The sequence below is a fragment of the Rutidosis leptorrhynchoides genome, chromosome 3 (genome assembly GCF_046630445.1).
Source record: "Rutidosis leptorrhynchoides isolate AG116_Rl617_1_P2 chromosome 3, CSIRO_AGI_Rlap_v1, whole genome shotgun sequence".
NCBI classification, from domain to species: domain Eukaryota; kingdom Viridiplantae; phylum Streptophyta; class Magnoliopsida; order Asterales; family Asteraceae; genus Rutidosis; species Rutidosis leptorrhynchoides.
In genome coordinates, this window is record NC_092335.1 from 412,614,414 (window position 1) to 412,639,524 (window position 25,111).

Here is a 25,111-nt window from a genome sequence, read left to right on the forward strand (position 1 = left end):
TATGTAAGTTATGTTAAGTTAGTAAATATAATAATGAAAAGTAATAAGTGTGTGTGTATATATATATATATATATATATATATATATATATATATATATATATATATATATATATATATATATATATCATCTTACACTTATGTATATGTAACACCTACACCTAATATATATATATATATATATATATATATATATATATATATATATATATATATGATGCGGTAGCAGAGTGGTATAAAATACTATTAAATTTTTGCAGGAAATACTATTAAATACGATACAATTTTACACAAGATATTTATTTATTTATAGAATGGATATACTTAAACCTTGCTACAACACTTATAGGCAGTGTACCTAATCGTACAGTAGTGTAGTTTTTAGTAAGTCCGGTTCGTTCCACAGGGAAAATCTTTAAACAAAGTTTAACGCTATATTAGTTTACTTTTATAAAAATACAAATATATATATATATATATATATATATATATATATATATATATATATATATAAGTAATATTATTATTATAAAGGGGGTTTTTACCGTTTAATGACCGGTTTGTCGATTTTAAAACTTTAGTCGCAGTTAAAACCAAATGTAAAATAAATACAAGACTTAAATTAAAGCGTAAAGTAAATAACGATAATGAAATTGCGAATAATAAAAGTGCGATAAAATAAACTTGCGATAATTAAAAAGGACGATAATTAAAAGTGCAATTAAATAACAATAAATAAAAGTGCGATAATTAGAAGTGCAATTAAATATAAAATAAAGGAAATTAAATATGAAATAAAAGAATTATGCTTATTTAAACTTCCGTAATCATGATGTTTGACGTGTCAATTTTAGTTTTATGCCCATGGGTTAATTGTCCTTTGTCCTGGATTATTTAATATGTCCGTCTGGTTTTTGTCCATAACAGTCCATCAGTCATAAATATAAAGTGCGAGTGTCCTCGTCAAATTATTCTTAGACCTGAAGTTAAATTTTCCAACTAATTGGGGACTTAAACTGTAACAAGATTTTAATACTTTGTTTAATAATTACACCAGGATGTCGACTGAGTGTAACCCAAAGTTTTAATATTTTGTTATCAATTATACCAAGTGTCCTTGTATATAATTTCACCCCTGTTTTAATTATTCTAGTGGCTATTAATCCATTCCCGTGTCCGGTTAAATGAACGATTATTCGTACGTATAAATACCCCGCCCATCGTGTCCGATTGAGTGTATATGGTAATTTATAGGGACGCCCAATTGTAAATCTTTATATTAACATTAACAAACTATCATTTAGTTAAACAAATATAAAGCCCATTAATAGCCCATAGTCTAATTTCCACAAGTGTCGTTCTTTTGTCCAAACCCCAATTATGGTACAAAGCCTAATTACCCAATTTTAGTAATTAGCCCAACATCATGATTACTTCGTTTTAAATAAGCATAATAATAACTTAGCTACGAGACATTAATGTAAAAAGGTTGAACATAACTTACAATGATTAAAAATAGCGTAGCGTTACACGGACAGAATTTCGACTTACACCCTTACAATATTCGCTAACATACCCTTATTATTAGAATTATAATTAAAATTAAAATTAAAATATAAATTATAAATATAAATATATCGTATGAATGAGGAGAAAAAAGATGATGATTTGCGATCAGAATTCGGTTGCTTTTATAGGAAAATTCGACTTTTGGGGCTCCGCGACTCGCGGTGAAATACTCTTCAAACTCCGCGAGTCCCGGAGAATGAAATTACAGCTCAGTCCCTTTGGAGTCTTTCTTGCCGACGGTTTTTATTATTTATTATAATATATAAATAATTATAAGAATTATTTAAATATTATATTATATTTATGTGCATAGTTGACTAGTAATTTTTAGTCCGTTGCGTCGAGCGTTGAGAGTTGACTCTAGTCCCGGTTCCGGATTTTCGAACGTCCTTGCGTACAATTTAATATCTTGTACTTTGCGTTTTGAATCTTGTACTCTTGTAATTTCGAGACGTTTCTTATCAATAATTGGAACCTCTTTGATTGTCTTTTGTACTTTTGAGCTTTTTGGTCGTTTGCGTCTTCAATTCGTCGAATCTGTCTTTTGTCTTCACCTTTTATTATTTAAACGAATATCACTTGTAAATAGAACAATTGTAACTAAAAGCTTGTCTTTCTTGAGGAATAATGCTATGAAATATATGTTCGTTTTTAGCTTTATCAAATATTCCCACACTTGAGCGTTGCTTGTCCTCAAGCAATATCGTCTTGAAATACTAGAATCACTTCTTTATTCTTCACACTTTGTACATCAGTGATTTCTATACGGCGGTATAAACAATGGTAGTAACGATATGGTTTACAGTCCCACATGACTATAAAAATTTAGATCCATTAAGGAAATTGGATCTTTATGAAAACATTTGATCTTTTGAAAATTAAATCTAGTTTTTACCCTAGATAAGTTTTCCGGAATAACCCTTTACCGGTGTTTGCAAAATATTTTTGTGGGTTTGGTGGGTTTCAGAATTGAAAATTTTAGCTCAAAACTTGCGGTTTTGTGTCATCCACTTGCTAACCTTGTATTTGGAAAGCAACACGTCCAGTTTACTTGTCCCGTATATTACCTTTCGGTAAACTACCGTCCGGTTGAAAGGAAAGCGTTGAACAAGTAACTGTTAAGGCAATGTCCCCTGATATGCTTTTAATTATGGTCTATAATGTGTCGGACGCAATTACTATCCTTTGTAGGAGCAATAGTAAAGCTCACCCTTATAATTTTTCGGTCTGGCACAAGGTCCTGTCTTCGACCATGCTATGCAACCACCGTTCTTATGGTTGACACCCGATTTGGTTCAGGTGACCTAATGAATTCTAGGTGAATTCCTAGGATTTTACGTTCAATGGTAATGAACGCATTGAAAATAGGTTTTCAGAAAACAAATCGGTTTTAATTTTGATCAAAATATTTTCTCGTTCAAGCTCGAGTTTAGATATCATTGAATTCCATGAGTTTGAATTCTCAATCTTTAAGGTCAATCTCAAGGATTGAGTAATATCAGTCTTAAAAGCTGATTTTTAATCTTTAAGGAGATTATCCTTTCTGGGGATCTAATTCATTAGTCTTATCCAGCTAATTTGCATGGTGCCCCCCCCATTGTACGAGATAAATCCTTCTCATGGTTAGGATAAATCTGACCACTTGGCGACCCTGTTTAATGCTGAGGTCCGTGGATTTCCTGCTGATTTTAGTGATGACTTTTCTAGATTTTTCGTCAACCTACAGCTGGTCTGGACGACAACTTCATGACCTAAATCAAGAAGCGCGTTTCTTTTTCGGAAGACTTTACTTCCTTTTAATGATGGAATTGATTCATCGTGTAGATCCATCTCTTCTTTTCTTTCATCAGTTAAAACAGTTTAGTTTAGTCCAAAGCAAAAGTATTTTCAGTTATTTGTTACAGATATATGTGACATATGTTTAAGATAACTTGGTAAATTTTCCCACACTTGACTTTTATTTTCCTTTTTATCGTCCTCTATTCCATTTTAAATGAATTTTAACATTTTAGTTTGTTTCTCAATTTATGTCCTTTCCGAGGTAACAATAATTTCGGTGTTAAAACCTAGTTTTATCGTTCATAAATATGTATAAACATGATTTTGAGTTCATTTAATTGAAAATTTTGAAAAATTTTACTAGAATTGGGTAGTTAGTATATAAGACTAGGGCTGTTCTTTTTTATCAGAGAGCACTAGATTCTAATACAACTACTGCTTTACTAGTATTTTTAATGGTAACCAAGTGTATAAAGTAAAAAATTTTAAAATCCGAAAGAATTTAACCCCTTCCCACACTTAAGATCTTGCAATGCCCTCATTTGCAAGAAATCAGGAATAATTTAAATTATTGAGGGTGATTTGTGTGAAAATGATTAAATTTTTACCAAAGTTTCCAAATATATTGGCGTTTGTTTGCAGAATGATAAATGGTGCACATCATTTGTTCATTCCGTCTTGTTGTTATTTCACATATATTTTGCATCTTGTCGTCAAAATTAGTTGCTTTTGCTGAACTTAATGCCAGTCTTTGAAAATGCGTTGTTTTACCCTGTTGTGTACATAAGATAAACTGCAACCATATATACATATTTTTGAAGTTTGGTATATTACCCCACATTCAAAAATTATTAAAATCTAAGAATAAAAGTTAGACAATTATAAAAACTATTACAATATTAACAAAAGTATTAAACGTATCAATCATTACAAATTAAAAAGAAAATATAAGTATACTAGGGATGATACTGGTACCAATAGGGGTTCCAGGCATAACCATAGGTGCTATAGAATGCTTCGGCAGGGTTATACGTAGGATATGGTGGCTGCATCTCTATAGACCAGGGAGGGAAGATGGGTTTCGGTGTAGGAATATAGTTTCTACCTATATGTTGGCAATGAGCTATGATTTGGTTCTGATGAACTTGCCAATCTTCAAATGCTCTTTGTCTAGCATTTTCGTATTCCTGAGAAGCTATAAACCTTTGCATTTCTTGCATCTCATTCCCCCCTCATACATTACCTTGCTGTTGGTTTCTCTCCACCTGTGGATGTCTACCATGGTATCGTACTGCGGCGTTATTTCGCGTCTTCAAAACTTTCGCACCATGGTATACATTTAAACCTATAGTATCGCGGGGTTCTGGTTCTTCTACTAATAATCCCCCCCGACTTATATCCACACCGAGATATTCACCAATCAAAGTAATAAAAATACCACCTCCTATTATGCTATGCGGTCGCATCCCCCGAACCATAGCTGATAAATAATAACCCACACAATACGGTATACTTACAGCGCTTTGTGGGTCTCGAATACACATATGGTAAAACAAATCCTGTTCATTTACTTTTTCCTTGTTCTTACCCCTTTGTGTAATCGAATTAGCTAAAAACTTATGTATCACTCTTAATTCGGCTCTATCTATATCCAAATAAGAGTAATTTCCCCCTTCGAAACGGTGATGGCTTGTCATTTGACTCCACACACCGTGTGTATCAAAATTTTCATCTATCTTTCTACCGTTTAGTATCAACCCTCTACAATCGGCAGATGCTAACTCCTCAGGCGTATATATACGTAAAGCCTGAGCCATGTCTAGTAAAGACATGTGGCACATCGAACCGCCTAACAAAAATCTAATAAAAGAACGATCGGTTAAACTACCTACCCGATCATTCAACTCTATACTACACAACAATTCTTCACACCATACTTTATATACAGGTCTACGCATGGTGAATAAACGTACCCAGTCATTAAAAGTAGAATTACCATACCTCTGTACAAGTAATTCCTTAATTTGCCTGGCCAATTCTACAGCTTCTAAGGGTCCCCATTCTATGACCCTCGGTACCTCAACAACCTTAGAATGAAGAGTATGCAAACCCCTTTGATATTTTGGATAATCTATCCAAAGTCTGTCAAATCTCAGGTTCGGGTGCAACTCTTCCAAGTGCATATCAGAAAAGGTCATGACTGGATGAGGTATATCCTGCTTGTAGTAGTTATCCACCTCCTGTTGTTCCGCATTCTCAGCAGGAGCATTGCGGGCTTGGGATGAAGATTCACCCCTTTCAGTCTGCAAAACACATCAAACACAAATTTTGTGCATCCAAATATGCATTAGTGTCAGCAAAATCATCAATCAAAATAATTACAATGACATTATCAATTTATATCAAACTTAAGCTCATTTTCATATTTTCATAAAATCTACACTTTTTCAAATAAGCATATATGAAAATGTTCGCCAAGTTCATAAGTATTCAACTCAAATAACATGTCAAAATAATCATTACTAGCAATTAAACAAGTTTCAAATGGCATTATCTTTCAAAAATCAAGTTCATGAATTTTAGACTTGAAAAAGTCCACTTTAATTCTCAAAATCATGTTTAGGCTCAAAGTTTGGATCATTTAACTACCTAGACATGTTACACTACTCAATTTAGCAACAATTCATGACAAAAATCGGCCATAACCTGTTTATATCAAAAAGCCCCAAATTTGCTCAAGAACACAAACCCTAGATTACTCAAAATTTGAAGTTTAAGGCTTCTAATCATGTTAAACAGCATCAATCTAGGTTATACAAGCATAATACATAAACAATTTAAGCATAATTACACTAAAAAGCATCAAAATCAAATTGGGGAAAAAAATGGCTCAAGAACACTAATTTCGGATTAAATGGTGTTTAGGTGTAGAAATTTACCGTTTTTCTTGAGTAATTCCTAGATAGCATCCTTCTCAACATGATTTTAGTAAAAGAATTGGTGATTAACGGTTAAAAATTGTGATTTTGGGGTGTATTTTTCGGGTTTTTGTGGAGTATGTTCGCAGTTATTTTGCTGTTGTGGGGAGTGAACTGATCAGTTGCAGCTCTTTATTTTTTTTCTGTAATCCGGTACTCCCGCGACTCGCGGCATTTAAGCCTTCAAACTCCGCGAGTCGCGGAGTTTGCTATTTTTTTTTTTTATATAATCATTAACTTATGAAACAATTAAGTACTTAATTTTAAAATTTTGTTTCCCTTGTTATTTAGGACGAGGTCGTTTCGGATCGATGTCCTAGTCCGTCCCTCGACAAAATTTTAAAATTTGTCTTTTTGTAGCGATTGTTTTAAAAGCTAAGATTTTTGGGTTTTTTCAATGTTTTTGGCATACTTTAATTCAATAAGATTAAAAATAATGATAATAAAAGTTCTCGTCCCTCCCTCGGGTAAAGCAATTTCGGTTCAAAGACCTAGTCTTCAACTTACGACGAATTTTTAAAAATCATATTCTTAACTTAATGAGATAAAGTAAATTTTTGTTTTTAAATTCACAAAACTTAAATATAAAATTCAAAATTAATATTAAAAATTCACACCAAACTTAAAATTTGAAATGCATAAAATTAAAAATTCATATTTTAAAAATTAAAAGTTCACACCAAACTTAATTTAAAAATTCATATTATAAATTCACACCAAACTTATATTAATTTTTTCAAATATTTACAATTTTAAAAATATTGATTTTACAAAGTTTACAATATTTATAAAGGGTTCAAATATTAATTTTAAAAACATGGTAAAAATAAAATTAAAAATCTTTTTGTCTTTTTATCCCACTTTAATCAATCAAATATTATCAAAAATATGCGCCCCTCTTTTCGGTAAAGTAATTTTGGTTCCAAGACCTAATTTAACTCATGACGAATTTTTGAAATATTTTGGGTTGATTGATTAAAGATATTTATACCTTAAGAATAAACGTTAAATTTCGCAGTGATGTAATAAATTTTTGAATGATATCAATAATTTCGGTCGCCAAACCTAATTTTATTCAATACCAATTTAATACTTTTTAGCGAACAAATTAGCGTTTATTATCAAAAGGTTAAAAATAAAAATAAAAATAAAAACTGTACAGACATACCTGTGAAATAGATTTCTTAGTTATATGATCTATCCCATTCATAAGATAGTCGGTTTAATTGGTTTTCCATGGCTACATAGGCGTAACCTCGAGCATTCAGTGTGTTTTCTTCTAAACATATGAACGGTCCGTCTCTGCATAAAGTAACAAATTCGGTATTTGAATAGGTTTGATTATTTGAACATTTACCTCCATGTGACCATTTTCCGCATTTGTGACATCTTTCTAGGTGTCGTGCTCTTCTTTTTGCTGCGGATTTTGATTTTTTCCTTTACCAAATTGTAACTTATTATCTTCGCATCTGGATTCTTTTCTAACTCCGTCCATTCTTTCTCTGATTACTGATACTATTTCACTTGGTAGTATGTCATTATTTCTTTTAGTGATCAAAGCGTGTAGCATTAGACCATGGTTTAGTTCACAGGCAGTCTTCATTTTGTAAAAACCTAAAAAAAATAAAAATTCAGAATGGGGGGAGAAGGCTAGTTCTTTAGGGTCTGCTAGGGAAAGACCATTCGGGTTCCATTTTCGAGAACTACACGAAAACAGACAATCTAACTCTATCAGAAATACATATTATCCTTTAAAGACTTGATTCTCCCCACACTTAGTTAGCTGTGGTGTCGAAATTGTGATTAACTTCGTTGTCGACTTCCATCGGACCATGTATGTAATGTTTAACTCTGTGACCATTAACTTTAAATTCAATCCCATTTGAATTTATTAATTCTATCGTTCCGTATGGGAAAACTCTTTTGACTATGAATGGTCCAGACCATCTTGATTTCAATTTTCCAGGAAATAGCTTGAATCGTGAATTGAAAAGAAGAACTCTGTCTCCTTCTTTAAATTCTTTTGAACTTCTGATTCTTTTATCATGCCATTTCTTCGTTCTTTCTTTATAGATTAACGAATTTTCGTATGCTTCATGTCTTAATTCTTCTAATTCGTTTAGTTGACTTAATCGTAGACGTCCGGCTTCTTGTAAATCAAGATTACATGTTTTCAAAGCCCAAAATGCTTTGTGTTCAATTTCTACTGGAAGATGACATGCTTTTCCATAAACAAGTCTAAAAGGTGTGGTTCCAATTGGAGTTTTGTAGGCTGTTCTAAAAGCCCAGAGTGCATCCTCCAATTGAATGGACCATTCCTTCTGATTTGATCCTACGGTTTTCTCTAGAATACGTTTTAAGGCTCAGTTGGTATTTTCAACTTGTCCACTTGTTTGTGGATGATATGCGGTGGAGATTTTATGAGTTACTCCATATCTTTTAAGAACTTTCTCAAGTTGATTATTACAGAAATGAGTACCCCGATCACTTATTAAAGCTTTCGGTGTTCCAAACCTTGCAAAAAGACGTTTTAAAAAGTTGACTACAACTCGTGCATCGTTAGTTGGGAGAGCTTGTGCTTCCGCCCATTTAGATACATAATCAATGGCTACGAGTATATATAGATTATTATGAGATTTTGGAAATGGACCCATAAAGTCAATACCCCAAATGTCAAATACTTCACATACTTGGATGACATTTTGTGGCATTTCATCACGTTGACTTATTTTTCCGGCCCTTTGACATGCATCACAGGATTTGCAAAGAAGGTGTGCGTCTTTGTAAATTGTAGGCCAATAGAATTCAGCTTCATAAACTTTTCTTGCTGTTAGTTGAGGCCCATAATGCCCTCCTGTTGGTCCTGTGTGACAATGGTTTAATATTTTACTAGCTTCATCTCCAAATACACATCGTCGTATTATTCCATCGGGACAACTTTTAAACAGATGTGGATCTTCCCAAAAATAGTGTTTTATATCACTGAAGAATTTCTTTCGTCTTTGGTACGATAATCCTTTTTCAAGGAATCCACAAACTAAGTAGTTTGCATAGTCTGCAAACCATGGGATTTCTTTATAATCTATTTTCAATAGATATTCATCAGGAAAGTTGTCTTGTATGGCCGATTCATTTAGAACTTCTAACTCAGGATTTTCAAGACGAGAAAGATGATCAGCGGCGAGATTTTCCGCTCCTCTTTTATCTCGGATTTCAATATCAAACTCTTGTAAGAGTAAGATCCAACGGATTAATCTTGGTTTAGCATCTTGTTTTGAAAATAGGTATCTAAGAGCAGAATGGTCGGTATAGACCACCGTTTTTGCTAGAACGAGATATGATCGAAATTTGTCAAAAGCAAAGACAATAGCAAGGAGTTCTTTTTCAGTAGTTGTATAGTTCGTTTGTGCTCCTTGTAATGTCTTACTAGCATAATATATAGGTTGAAATCGTTTTTCAATCCTTTGTCCTAAAACGGCTCCCATTGCAAAATCACTTGCATCGCACATTAGTTCAAATGGTAGATTCCAATTTGGTGTTATCATGATCGGCGCATTAGTGAGTTTCTCTTTAAGAATATTAAAAGATTTGATACACTCATCTGAAAAGATGAATGGCGCATCCTTTTCTAGGAGTTTATTCATAGGAGTGGCAATTTTAGAAAAATCTTTTATGAAACGTCGGTAAAAACCGGCATGCCCTAAAAAACTCCTAACTCCTCTAACATTGGTGGGATGTGGAAGTTTAGCAATTACATCTACTTTAGCTCTATCCACTTCAATTCCTTCTTTTAAAATTTTATGTCCAAGAACGATGCCTTCTTTAACCATGAAATGGCATTTCTCCCAATTAAGTACTAGATTTGATTGTTCGCATCTAATGAGCATTCGTTCAAGATTAACTAAACATGATTTAAATGTATCACCGAAGACTGAAAAGTCATCCATGAATACTTCCATGCATTCTTCTATCATGTCATGAAAAATCGCCATCATACACCTTTGAAAGGTTGCAGGGGCGTTACAAAGTCCAAATGGCATGCGTTTGTAAGCAAAAGTACCATAAGGGCACGTGAATGTGGTTTTCTCTTGATCTTCGGGTGCTATTGGAATTTGAAAATATCCGGAAAATCCATCTAGAAAACAATAGTAACTATTTCCGGCTAATCTTTCCAACATTTGATCTATGAAAGGTAAGGGAAAGTGATCTTTTCTGGTGGCGTCATTTAATTTTCTATAATCAATACACACACGCCATCCTGTTACAGTCCTAGTAGGAATAAGCTCATCTTTTTCATTTGTGATGACAGTCATGCCACCCTTCTTAGGCACGCATTGAACTGGGCTTACCCATGGACTATCAGAGATTGGATAAATTAAACCTGCATCTAGCAGTTTAATAATCTCTTTCTTAACTACATCTTGCATATTAGGATTTAGTCTTCGTTGGCGTTGCACATACGTTTTATGACCTTCTTCCATAAGGATTTTATGTGTGCAATACGAAGGACTTATTCCTTTAATATCATGAATCTTCCATGCAATGGCTGGTTTATGAGCTTTCAACACAGAAATGAGTTGTGATTTCTCATTTTCAGTAAGAGAAGACGATATTATTACAGGTAATTCAGATTCACCATGTAAATAAGTGTATTCCAAATGGTTTGGAAGTGGCTTTAACTCTAATTTCGGAGGTTCTTATATCGATGATTTGTATCGATATCTGTCTTCTTCTTTTAGCATTTGAATTTCTTCTGTTGTTGGTTCATATCCATTAGCAATAAGTGTAGCTAATATTTCAGCTTCATCAATTGGTTCATTACCTTCTCCTAAAGAACATTCTCCTGTTCCTTGTAATTCTGGAAATTCTTCTAATAATTCTGCATGTGCATCTATAGTTTGAATATAATAACATGTATCATCTGCAGATTGTGGTTGTTGCATTGCTCTATCAACTGAAAAGGTAACACTCTCATCCTCTATACTTAGGGTCAGTTTCTTACCGAACACGTCTATCATTGCTTTAGCCGTGTTTAAGAATGGTCTTCCTAATATGAGAGGAACTTGAGAATCTTCTTCCATGTCCAAAACAACAAAATCTACTGGAAATACTAAAGTACCAACTTTAACTAGCATGTTCTCCATTATCCCTCTAGGATATTTTATTGATCTATCGGCTAGTTGTATGCTTATTCTGGTTGGTTTCAATTCTCCAAGGTCTAGTTTAGTGTATAGTGAATACGGCATTAGATTTATACTAGCACCTAAGTCTGCCAATGCTTCTATTGAACTAAGACTACCCAGAAAACATGGAATTGTGAAACTGCCTAGATCAGATAATTTTTCTGGTATCTTATTCAACAGCACTGCTGAACAATTAGCATTCATAGTAACAGCCGAGAGTTCTTCCATTTTCTTTCTATTTGAAATTAGATCTTTCAAGAATTTAGCATATCTAGGCATTCCTAAAATCACATCAATGAAAGGAAGATTTACATTTATCTGTTTAAACATATCCAAGAATTTGGATTGCTCGGCTTCAAGTTTCTCTTTCTTCATTTTACTCGGGTAAGGAAGTGGTGGTTGGTATGGTTTAACATAAGGTTTATCCTTAACTGTGTTATCTTCATTAACCTTTTCAACTACCGGTTCTTTTTCCTTATCTTGATCAGGTTGTGGTTCTTGTGTAGTAGGAATGGCTTCATCAGAAGTTACAGGTATTTCAGGTGGTTTAAGTGTTGTACCACTTCTTGTGGTAATGGCTTTAGCTGTTTCACTCCGGGGGTTAGCATTTGTATCACTAGGTAGACTTCCCGGTTTTCTTTCACCTATTAACCTTGCTAGGTTACTCACTTCTTGTTCCAGATTTTGAATAGAAGCTTGTTGATTTCTAAATGCTTGAGCATTTTGTTCATTGGTTTGTTTCTGAGATGTGAAAAACTGCGTTTGAGTTTCAACTAGCTTCGTCATCATATCTTCTAAATTTGGCTTTTTATCATCGGTTTGTTGTGATGGTTTGTTTTGAAAATTAGGTCTTTGCTGATTATAAGTATTATTGGATACTTGTTGATTGCTAGGACCTTGTTGGTTGTTGTATGGAATATTTCTGTTATAATTCTGGTTTTGATTGTAAATCGGTCTTGGCGGTTGATAATTATTCTGATAATTATTTCCAGGCCTTTGGTTTATGTATGAAATATTCTCTCTTTGTTCCATTGTTAATTCAATACTGAGACAATCTTTTGTCAAATGTGGTCCTCCACACTGCTCACAACTAATTCGTATTGAGTGAATATCTTTAGTCATCTTTTCCATTCATCTCTCCACAGCATCTATCTTTGCGGAAATGGAATCTAAGTCATGGCTAGAATCGGCTCTAGCTGCTTTAGATGATCTAATGATGTCTTTTTCTTGGTGCCACTCATGTGAGTGGGAAGCAGTATTATCAATAATTTTGTAAGCATCAATTTCGGTTTTCTTCATAATAGAACCACCAGCTGCTATATCTATGTCTTTCCTTGTAGTGATGTCGCATCCTTGGTAGAATATTTGTACTATTTGACAGGTGTCTAAACCATGTTGCGGACATCCTCTTAACAACTTTCCATATCTAGTCCACGCCTCATATAGAGTTTCATTTGGTTTCTGTGTAAACGTAACAATTTCTGCTTAAAGTCTTACGGCTTTAGATGCAGGAAAGAATTGTTTAAGAAATTTGTCAACTAAAACGTCCCATGTATCGATCGCCCCTTCAGGTAACGATTCCAACCAATCTTTGGCTTCTCCCTTTAAAGTCCAGGGAAATAACATGAGATATATCTGTTCATCCTCCACTTCTCGGATTTTAAATAGTGTGCAGATCCTATTAAAGGTACGTAGATGTTCATTTGGATCTTCCTTCGGCGCACCACTAAATTGGCATTGATTAGTCACCATGTGTAGAATTTGTCCTTTGATTTCATAATCTGGCGCATTAATGTCTGGATGAGTAATTGCGTGACCTTGGCCAGTGCGTTTAGCTCTCATTCGGTCTTCCATACTTAAAGGTTCCAGATTCTCCATAATTGAATTTGTTGAATCGGTATCCCTAGATGATTCTGATTTAATGGTTCGTTCCTCAACAATCTCTGTTTGAATGATTGGTGGCTCCGGAGGAAAGTTTAATGGTTCAGGATCTACTAACCGTTCCTGAATATTTTCCGGATTCTCAATTGTGAGGTCGGGTTCAAAAAATGGATTATCGGAAATTTGAACTGAAGTACTTGGTCTACTGGATGACGATTCTAAAGAAAAATCAACGGCGGTTATATTTGCTAAATGTCTTGATCTAGTTACAGGTGGTGAACGTACAAAAGGTGATGAACGTCTTGCTCGGTGCATTCACTGAATATCCTATTAGTTTTTAAAAGGAAAGAAAAATTATAATAAGTTATCCAACCAATAGACTTTTCTGATTTTGCCCACGTTTCGAATAGCCAAAAGATGCAGCAGAGGGGCAGGATTCGTTTGGTCTCAATATAATTGAGGACTGTTTGGCTCCAATAACCCGGTCCACGTACAAATCCAACTATTACTACGAACCAGAAAATTTTGATGTCTATTAATTTAACCACTTAAAATAAATTTTCGTAATTTTAAGAAATTTAGATAAGAAGTAGAATAAAAATCTATGTCCTAAAAACTAGAATAGCGAGAAATAAGAAAGAAAAAGAGTTCGTCGAAAAAGGTCGAAAAAGAAAAATGGTTGAAAAATAAAAGGTGACGAAAAAAATAAAAGAAACTTATAAAACTTAAAAATACTTGACTAACCTAACCTTATTACTACAACTAACTTAAAATTATAATCGCAAATTGAAATTACTAATTGGAATGATAATTGATACATAGGTAAAAGTCGTCTAAAAATATTAAAGCTTACAAGAAAAACTAAATCCCAAATGGAAATAACTTAAAAAGAAACTAAAACTTAAAAAGGCGTCGCAAAATTCTAAAGTACCTAAATCTTAGTCTAAAGAAAAAGCACTTAAGGAATTCTACGGCAAAGCCTAAAAATCTAGGAGTAAAAATGACTATGGCAAAAACTAAGTTTAAAATTAAATATGAGCGAAAAAATACAAATATTACGCTACAACGATTAAAAAGGGACAAAATATAAAAATATACAAAAAGTTGTAAAAATTACAATTTTTATAAAAATATTATTTTTATATTATTTATTTAATAAAACTACTAATTTTACAATTTAATTAAACTAATTTAACTAAAACTTAAATTAAATAAAACTTAAATTAAAAATAAACTTAATTATAATAATAATAATAATTAGGGTTAATAATAATAATAATAATTAATAATAATCCGTAATAAATGCAGGATTAGGGCTTCCTGTTCGTGTGTCAGGTCCCCTCCGCGACTTGTGGTATTCAAAGCTTCAAACCCCGCGACTCGCGGGGTTCAGAAATTCAGATGACAGGTTTAATCTTCGACGCGTTTTTCTTTATTTATTTATTTTTTTTTTTTTTTTATATATTAGCGTTGCGCTTCCGGCGTTTAGAAAGTTCCCCGGCAGCGGCGCCAAAAATACTTGATGCGGTAGCGGAGTGGTATAAAATACTATTAAATTTTTGCAGGAAATACTATTAAATACGATACAATTTTACACAAGATATTTATTTATTTATAGAATGGATATACTTAAACCTTGCTACAACACTTATAGGCAGTGTACCTAATCGTACAGTAGTGTAGTTTTTAGTAAGTCCGGTTCGTTCCACAGGGAAAATCTTTAAACAAAGCTTAACGCTATATTAGTTTACTTTTATAAAAATACAAATATATATATATATATATATATATATATATATATATATATATATATATATATATATATATATATATATATATATATATATATATATATATATATAAGTAATATTATTATTATAAAGGGGGGTTTTTACCGTTTAATGACCGGTTTGTTGATTTTAAAACTTTAGTCGCAGTTAAAACCAAATGTAAAATAAATACAAGACTTAAATTAAAGCGTAAAGTAAATAACGATAATGAAATTGCGAATAATAAAAGTGCGATAAAATAAACTTGCGATAATTAAAAAGGACGATAATTAAAAGTGCAATTAAATAACAATAAATAAAAGTGCGATAATTAGAAGTGCAATTAAATATAAAATAAAGGAAATTAAATATGAAATGAAAGAATTATGCTTATTTAAACTTCCGTAATCATGATGTTTGACGTGTCGATTTTAGTTTTATGCCCATGGGTTAATTGTCCTTTGTCCTGGATTATTTAATATGTCCGTCTGGTTTTTGTCCATAACAGTCCATCAGTCATAAATATAAAGTGCGAGTGTCCTCGTCAAATTATTCTTATACCCGAAGTTAAATATTCCAACTAATTGGGGACTTAAACTGTAACAAGATTTTAATACTTTGTTTAATAATTACACCAGGATGTCAACTGAGTGAAACCCAAGGTTTTAATATTTTGTTATCAATTATACCAAGTGTCCTTGTACATAATTTCACCCCTGTTTTAATTATTCTAGTGGCTATTAATCCATTCCCGTGTCCGGTTAAATGAACGATTATTCGTACATATAAATACCCCGCCCATCGTGTCCGATTGAGTGTATATGGTAATTTATAGGGACGCCCAATTGTAAATCTTTATATTAACATTAACAAACTATCATTTAGTTAAACAAATATAAAGCCCATTAATAGCCCATAGTCTAATTTGTCCAAAGCCCAATTACCCAATTTTAGTAATTAGCCCAACATCATGATTACTTCGTTTTAAATAAGCATAATAATAACTTAGCTACGAGACATTAATGTAAAAAGGTTGAACATAACTTACAATGATTAAAAATAGCGTAGCGTTACACGGACAGAATTTCGACTTACACCCTTACAATATTCGCTAACATACCCTTATTATTAGAATTATAATTAAAATTAAAATTAAAATATAAATTATAAATATAAATATATCGTATGAATGAGGAGAAAAAAAGATGATGATTTGCGATCAGAATTCGGTTGCTTTTATAGGAAAATTCGACTTTTGGGGCTCCGCGACTCGCGGTGAAATACTCTTCAAACTCCGCGAGTCGCGAAGAATGAAATTACAGCTCAGTCCCTTTGGAGTCTTTCTTGCCGACGGTTTTTATTAATTATTATAATATATAAATAATTATAAGAATTATTTAAATATTATATTATATTTATGTGCATAGTTGACTTGTAATTTTTAGTCCGTTGCGTCGAGCGTTGAGAGTTGACTCTAGTCCCGGTTCCGGATTTTCGAACGTCCTTGCGTACAATTTAATATCTTGTACTTTGCGTTTTGAATATTGTACTCTTGTAATTTCGAGACGTTTCTTATCAATAATTAGAACCTCTTTGATTGTCTTTTGTACTTTTGAGCTTTTTGGTCGTTTGCGTCTTCAATTCGTCGAATCTGTCTTTTGTCTTCACCTTTTATTATTTAAACGAATATCACTTGTAAATAGAACAATTGTAACTAAAAGCTTGTCTTTCTTGAGGAATAATGCTATGAAATATATGTTCGTTTTTAGCTTTATCAATATATATATATATATATATATATATATATATATATATATATATATATATATATATATATATATATATATATATATATATATATATATATATATATATATATATATATATATATATTATATAAATATATCATATAGTTATGAACACATACATGTATAATAATGAATAAAGAATATATATATATGTATGTATCACATAGGTGCATATTATCTATGTAACATATAATGAACAAGTATACATAATAGCTGATTAATTAAATACTAATACTATTATAACTTACTCACTTAATTATATAGTAACATTTAAGTACACTAAGTATATTATCACTTATGTAAATATAACTTCTCTCGAGAAAAAGGTCACTGTTAATATAGTTTACTATATTAATAAACAAACTTTATGTCTATTAGACATTAACTAATTGAACATTATATCTCTAGGTTGAGATCTCCGATTACATACTCCGTTCTTACTACTTGCGTGGAATATCTACTTGCTACTAAGGTGAACTTCATAGCCCCTCTTTTTACTATTTCTTAACTGTTTTATAACTTTGGGGTGAGACACATGCTTGCTTTTAAACTGTTTTACGCTTAGACACGAGTACATGAAAACTTTATTTTGATTAGTTCAAACTGTGCTAACATGCTTTGATTCATGCTAAATCCCTACCATGATATCGTTAGTTGCTACGTATAAAGGCAAGCTTAGTTATTCTGAATAGCGCTATTGAGAGTGACGTCTCTATCCGGATGACCGTTATTCAATGGATACATAATAATGATTCACGGCACGAACGTGATGTGTTTAGGGTAACTTATGGTTAGTTTCAATATCATATACACCAGCACTACTACCGAACTGATTAAACTTTATAATTAAATCTTGTGGTCTAAAAACTTGGTTATTATTGATAAACCTATGTTGTTCACTCAACCATTTTTGGTTGACACTTTAAGCATGTTTTGTCTCGGGTGAAGATTGCTAAAGATTATTTGCTATTTGGACTTTGCTGCTTTTGGAGTCCGCATTTATACATTCATATTATTGCATTAGTACATTAAAGTTTACAATTGTAATGACTTAATACTTTCCACTGCGTTAGTACATTGGTTTTAATTAAAACGTCTCATATAGAGTCGTTCTCGTTTATACATACTTGTGTTGTGATATTGTGAAGTCATATTTCCCCGGCCCTATTTGGGGGTACGACATATACCATACTAAGATATATTAATATATCATAATATCATGATAATGTAATAATTTAACATCTCTTTAGATATAATAAACAATGGGTTAACAACATTTAACAAGATCGTTAACCCAAAGGTTTCAAAACAATATTTACATGTAACGACTAACGATGACTTAACGACTCAGTTAAAATGAATAACATGTAGTATTTTAATATGTATTCATACACTTTTGAAAGACTTCAAGACACTTATCAAAATACTTCTACTTAACAAAAATGCTTACAATTACATCCTCGTTCAGTTTCATCAACAATTCTACTCGTATGCACCCGTATTCGTACTCGTACAATATATGTAGTATTTTAATATGTATTCATACACTTTTGAAAGACTTCAAGACGCTTATCAAAATACTTCTACTTAACAAAAATGCTTACAATTACATCCTCGTTCAGTTTCATCAACAATTCTACTCGTATGCACCCGTATTCGTACTCGTACAATACACAGCTTTTAGATGTATGTACTATTGGTATATACACTCCAATAATTAGCTCTTAGCAGCACATGTGAGTTACCTAACACATGTAGGAACCATCATTTGGCAACTAGCATGAAATATCTCATAAAATTACAAAAATATTAGTAATCATTCATGACTTATTTACATGTAAACAAAATTACACATCCTTTATATCTAATCCATATACCAACGACCAAAAACACCTACAAACACTTTCATTCTTCAATTTTCTTCATCTAATTGATCTCTCTCAAGTTCTATCTTCAAGTTCTAAGTATTCTTCATAAATTCTATAAGTTCTAGTTTCATAAAATCAAGAATACTTCCAAGTTTGCTAGCTTACTTCCAATCTTGTAAAGTGATCATCCAACCTCAAGAAATCTTTCTTATTTACAGTAAGATATCTTTCTAATACAAGGTAATACTCATATTCAAACTTTTATTCAATTTCTATAACTATAACAATCTTATTTCGAGTGGAAATCTTACTTGAACTTGTTTTCGTGTCATGATTCTGCTTCAAGAACTTTCAAGCCATCCAAGGATCCTTTGAAGCTAGATCTATTTTTCTCATTTCCAGTAGGTTTATCCACAAAACTTGAGGTAGTAATGATGTTCATAACATCATTCGATTCATATATATAAAACTACCTTATTCGAAGGTTTAAACTTGAAATCACTAGAACATAGTTTAGTTAATTCTAAACTTGTTCGTAAACAAAAGTTAATCCTTCTAACTTGACTTTTAAAATCAACTAAAAACATGTTCTATATCTATGTGATATGCTAACTTAATGATTTAAAATCTGGAAACACGAAAAACACCGTAAAACCGGACATACGCCGTCGTAGTAACACCGCGGGCTGTTTTGGGTTTGATAATTAAAAACTATGATAAACTGTGATTTAAAAGTTGTTCTTATGGGAAAATTATTTTTCTTATGAACATGAAACTATATCCAAAAATCATGCTTAAACTCAAAGTGGAAGTATGTTTTTCAAAATGGTCATCAAGACGTCGTTCTTTCGACTGAAATGACTACCTCTTACAAAAATGACTTGTAACTTATATTTCTGACTATAAACCTATACTTTTTCTGTTTAGATTCATAAAATAGAGTTCAATATAAAACCATAGCAATTTTATTCACTCAAAACGGATTTAAAACGAAGAAGTTATGGGTAAAACAAGATTGGATATTTTTTTATTGTTGTAGCTACGGGAAATATTGTAACAATTCTATACAAATTATATCCTAGCTAACTTATATTGTATTATACATGTATTCTAATATATTATGTAATCTTGGGATACCATAGACACGTATGAAAATGTTTTGACATATCATATCGACCCATGTATATATATTATTTAGAACAACCATAGACACTCTATATGCAGTAATGTTTGAGTTAGCTATACAGGGTTGAGGTTGATTCCAAAAATATATATACTTTGAGTTGTGATCTAGCCTGAGACTTGTATACACTGGGTCGTGGATTGATTCAAGATAATATATATCAATTTATTTCTGTACATCTAACTATGGACAACTAGTTGTAGGTTACTAACGAGGACAGCTGACTTAATAAACTTAAAACATCAAAATGTATTAAAAATGTTGTAAATATATTTTGAACATACTTTGATATATATATATATGTATATATTTGTTATAGGTTCATGAATCGACCAGTGGCCAAGTCTTACTTCCCGAAGAGTATATTTTGGGAAGATTCACAAATTCCCGAAGAGTAACCGGAAGAAGAGGAATCGGAAGAGGAGGAACCGGAAGAGGAGGAACCGGAAGAAGAGGAACCGGAAGAGGAGGAACCGGGAGAAGAAGAGGTTCCGGAGGAAGAAATATTGATACCTATAGTAAATCGATTAAATAAAAGAAAATCATCAACCAACGGACCAAAGTTAATAATGGTCAATGGTGTTTCCGCCGAGGAAGCAAAATTTTGGGAAGATTACCAATTTTCCGATGAATCGAATCCCGATGAGGATTCCGATGATGTTATAGAAATTACCTCGACCCAATTTAATAAAGTGAAAGAAAATAATAAGGGAAAAGATATAAAAATAGAGAAACCCGATTCCAACCCCGATGAACTTTATATGTATCGGCAACATCCGTATTTCCTAAAATGTAACAATGACCCGGGAACCTCTAAACCACCAGGTTTTTCTAAACCATTGTGGAAAATGACGGCTTATATTAGAGGAACACCATATATTCCTAGAAAATTAGGAAAATGAACCAAGTTCGAACAAGAGGAAACCAGTGATTCAGATTAGAGGGTTGTAATCATGTTGTGTATTATATGTATTGTAGTGTGCTTGTACTTTTATGTTCTATGTAAAAATTGCTTGTATTGTTTGTTAATTATCTTTTACGAATCTAATCCTTGTCTATTTTATAGTATAAAAACAAAATGGACGTTAAGGGTAGACAACCGAATATTTTAGAAGATCTACCAGAGGATATGATTGAGGAAATCTTGTCTAGAGTCGGTCAGAATTCATCAGCACAATTAATTATGGCAAAATTAACTTGTCAAACATTTGAAAGACTTTCCAGAAATGCCTTAGTTTATAAAAGGCTTTCCTTTGATAGGTGGGGTATATCACATTGAGGAGACCGTAAGTTATGCCGTGTTTTCTTTAAAGCGTTAAATGCGGGGAACCCAAATGCAATTTTACGCTACGGGTTAAGAACCTATTTTGACTCAACATATCCCAACATAGGATTTTGTGAATTAGAAAGAGCTTCTAACATGCAACATAAAGAAGCATTTTATGCTTACGGGTTAGTGATATTAGCTTCTTACCAAAGTGAGAAAAAGAACATCGGATTGCAGCTTTTAAATAAAACCTTCCCACAAGTGACGGATACAGTAGTTGGGGTGAGAAACAAGGTTTTTAGATTATTACGGGGCTGTTGGACATTACGAAACCCTCATCCTTTTGACGACATTACAATATGCTGCCTAGCCAATGGTCATAACGGTTATTTTCCATAAGACCAAGGATGGGAAGTCGTCTTAGTAAAACCAGAATGCATGACTTGTTTCTGGACTTATGAATTACGTGTCTTTATTTCCTTTGCTGAACAACTTGCGTATTAACTAGATTTATCTTCAAAACTATCATGTATCAAAGTGTACTATATTTCATGTTATATGTAATATAGCGATGTTGTAAGTTTGAAGAATATTTATATGTGATATATTATTATAATCAGTTTTTCATATGGAATTGTAGTAGTTGAATTGTATATTAGCTACTAAGTATGAACTTAACGTGTAGGTAGTACCCGAATTTAAACTTATAAAACGCTAATATGAAGAAAAAGCTTTTATAAATGAGTTCATATTATGCTACGAAATACTATTGACTACTCTTAATATTCTGTATGATTAACTCGATTCAGTTGGCTATTTTGAAGGAAATGGCACCGACTATTCGACACACCATGAATATGAGCAAAGAGGAATTTCGTACCTTTCTTGCTGCAAACATAGTCGCAGTACAGGCTGCGCTACATACCAACAATAACTCTGAATCTAGCAATGTAGCTAATGGCGCAAGAAATCGTGTAGGATGCTCCAACAAAGAATTCACTGCCTGCAAACCTTTAGAATTTGATGGAACAGAAGGACCAATTGGATTGAAACGGTGGACGAGAAAGTTGAATCGGTGTTTACCATAAGTGAGTGTACTGAAGAGGACAAAGTTAAGTACGCTACACATACCTTCACAGGTACTGCGTTAACGTGGTGGAACACCTATCTTGAACAGGTAGGACAAAATGCTGCTTACGTACTACCGTGGTCGGCATTCAAGCAATTGCTGAACGAGCAGTACCGTCCTAGAAACGAAGTCAATAAGCTCAAGGTAGAGCTTAGAGAGTTACGAACACAAGGGTTCGACATTACCACGTATGAACGACGATTCACAGAGTTGTGCCTACTGTGTCCGGGAGCGTTCGAAGATGAAGAAGAGAAGATCGATGCGTTTGTAAAAGGGTTACCAGTAAGGATTCAAGAAGATGTGAGTTTACACGAGCCTGCTTCCATACAAAAGGCAAGTCAAATGGCTCATAAACTCATAAATCAGATTGAGGGAAGAATTAAAGAGCAGGCGGCCGAAGAAGCCAACACGAAACAACTCAAGAGGAAGTGGGAGGAAAACGGCGATAAGAGTCACCAGTACAACAACAATAACAATTACAACCAAAATCGCAACAACAATCGCAACAATAACTGCAATCCTAACAATAACTACAACAAACATCTCAACAACAACAACAACTACAACAACCATTTCAACAACAATAACAATCCCAACAACAACCTCAATAACAACAACGGCAACAAAAACCAAAAACAGCCATGTCATAGGTGTGAAGAAAATCATCAGGGGTTTTGCACGACATTTTGTAACAGGTGTAAAAGAAATGGTCATAGCGCGACAAAGTGTGAGGTCTACGGACCAAAGTTTAACAGAACTAAAGGAACAAATAGTGTCGGAACAAGTAATGCCGGAACGAATAGTGTCGGAGCAAGTAATACCAACGCTGTTTGTTATAAATGTGGAAAACCAGGCCACATTATTATAAATTGCCCGAATCAGGTGAATACTAATGGGCAGGGCCATGGAAGAGTTTTTAATGTTAATGCGGCAGAAGCACAGGAAGACCCGGAGCTTGTTACGGGTACGTTTCTTATTGACGATAAATCTGCTTATGTTTTATTTGATTCGGGTGCGGATAGAAGCTTTATGAGTAGAGAATTTTGTGCTAAATTAAGTTGCCCATTGACATCTTTGGATAATAAATTTTTACTCGAATTAGCAAATGGTAAATTAATTTCAGCAGATAATATATGTCGGGATAGAGAAATTAAACTGGGTGATGAAACGTTTAAGATTGAATTAATACCAGTCGAGTTAGGGAGTTTTGATGTAATAATTGGCATGGACTGGTTGAAGAAGGTAAAAGCAGAGGTCGTTTGATACAAAAATGCGATTCGCATTATGCGTGAAAAAGGAAAACCTTTAATGGTGTACGGAGAAAAGAACAACGCGAAGTTAAATCTTATTAGTAGTTTGAAGGCGCAAAAACTAATTAGAAAAGGTTGTTACGTCATTCTAGCACACATCAAGGAAGTTAAACCTGAAGAAAATAACATCAGTGATGTTCCCGTCGCAAAAGAATTTTCCGATGTATTTCTGAAAGAATTACCGGGATTACCCCCACATCGATCCGTTGAATTTCAAATAGACCTTGTACCAGGAGCTGCACCAATAGCTCGTGCTCCATAAAGACTCGCACCCAGCGAAATGAAAGAATTACAAAGTCAGTTACAGGAACTTTTAGAGAGTGGTTTCATTCGACCAAGTACATCACCATGGGGAGCTCCTGTTCTGTTGGTCAAGAAGAAAGATGGTACATTCAGGTTGTGTATCAACTACCGAGAGTTGAACAAACTTACCATCAAGAATCGTTACCCATTACTGAGAATCGATGACTTATTTGATCAACTACAAGGCTCGTCGGTTTATTCGAAGATCGATTTACGTTCTGGATATCACCAAATGCGAGTGAAAGAGGATGACATTCCGAAGACTGCTTTTAGGACGTGTTACGGTCATTATGAGTTTATGGTTATGCCGTTTGGATTGACTAACGCACCAGCTATGTTCATGGACCTCATGAACCGAGTGTGTGGGCAATATCTTGACAAGTTTGTCATTGTTTTCATCGATGACATACTTATTTACTCGAAGAATGATCAAGAGCACGAAGAACATTTGAGAAAAGTGCTAGAGTTGCTGAGAAAAGAAAAACTGTACGCTAAGTTTTCAAAGTGTGATTTTGGTTGTAAGAAGTTCAATTCCTCGGTCATATAGTGAACAAAGAAGGTATTCAGGTGGATCCAGCAAAGATTGAAACCGTTGAAAAGTGGGAAACCCCGAAAACTCCGAAACACATACGCCAATTTTTAGGGCTAGCTGGTTATTACAGGAGATTCATCCATGATTTTTCCAAAATAGCAAAACCCTTGACTGCATTTACGCATAAAGGGAGGAAATTTGAAAGGAAAGATGAACAAGAAAAAGCGTTTCAATTGTTGAAGAAAAAGTTAACTACGGCACCTATATTGTCATTACCTGAAGGGAATGATGATTTTGTGATATATTGTGATGCCTCAAAGCACGGTCTTGGTTGTGTATTAATGCAATGAATGAAAGTAATTGCTTATGAGTCTAGACAATTGAAGATTCACGAGCAGAATTATACTACGCATGATTTAGAATTAGGCACGGTTGTTTTTGCATTAAAGACTTGGAGGCACTACTTATATGGGGTCAAAAGTATTATATATACCGACCACAAAAGTCTTCAACACATATTTAATCAGAAACAACTGAACATGAGGTAGTGCAG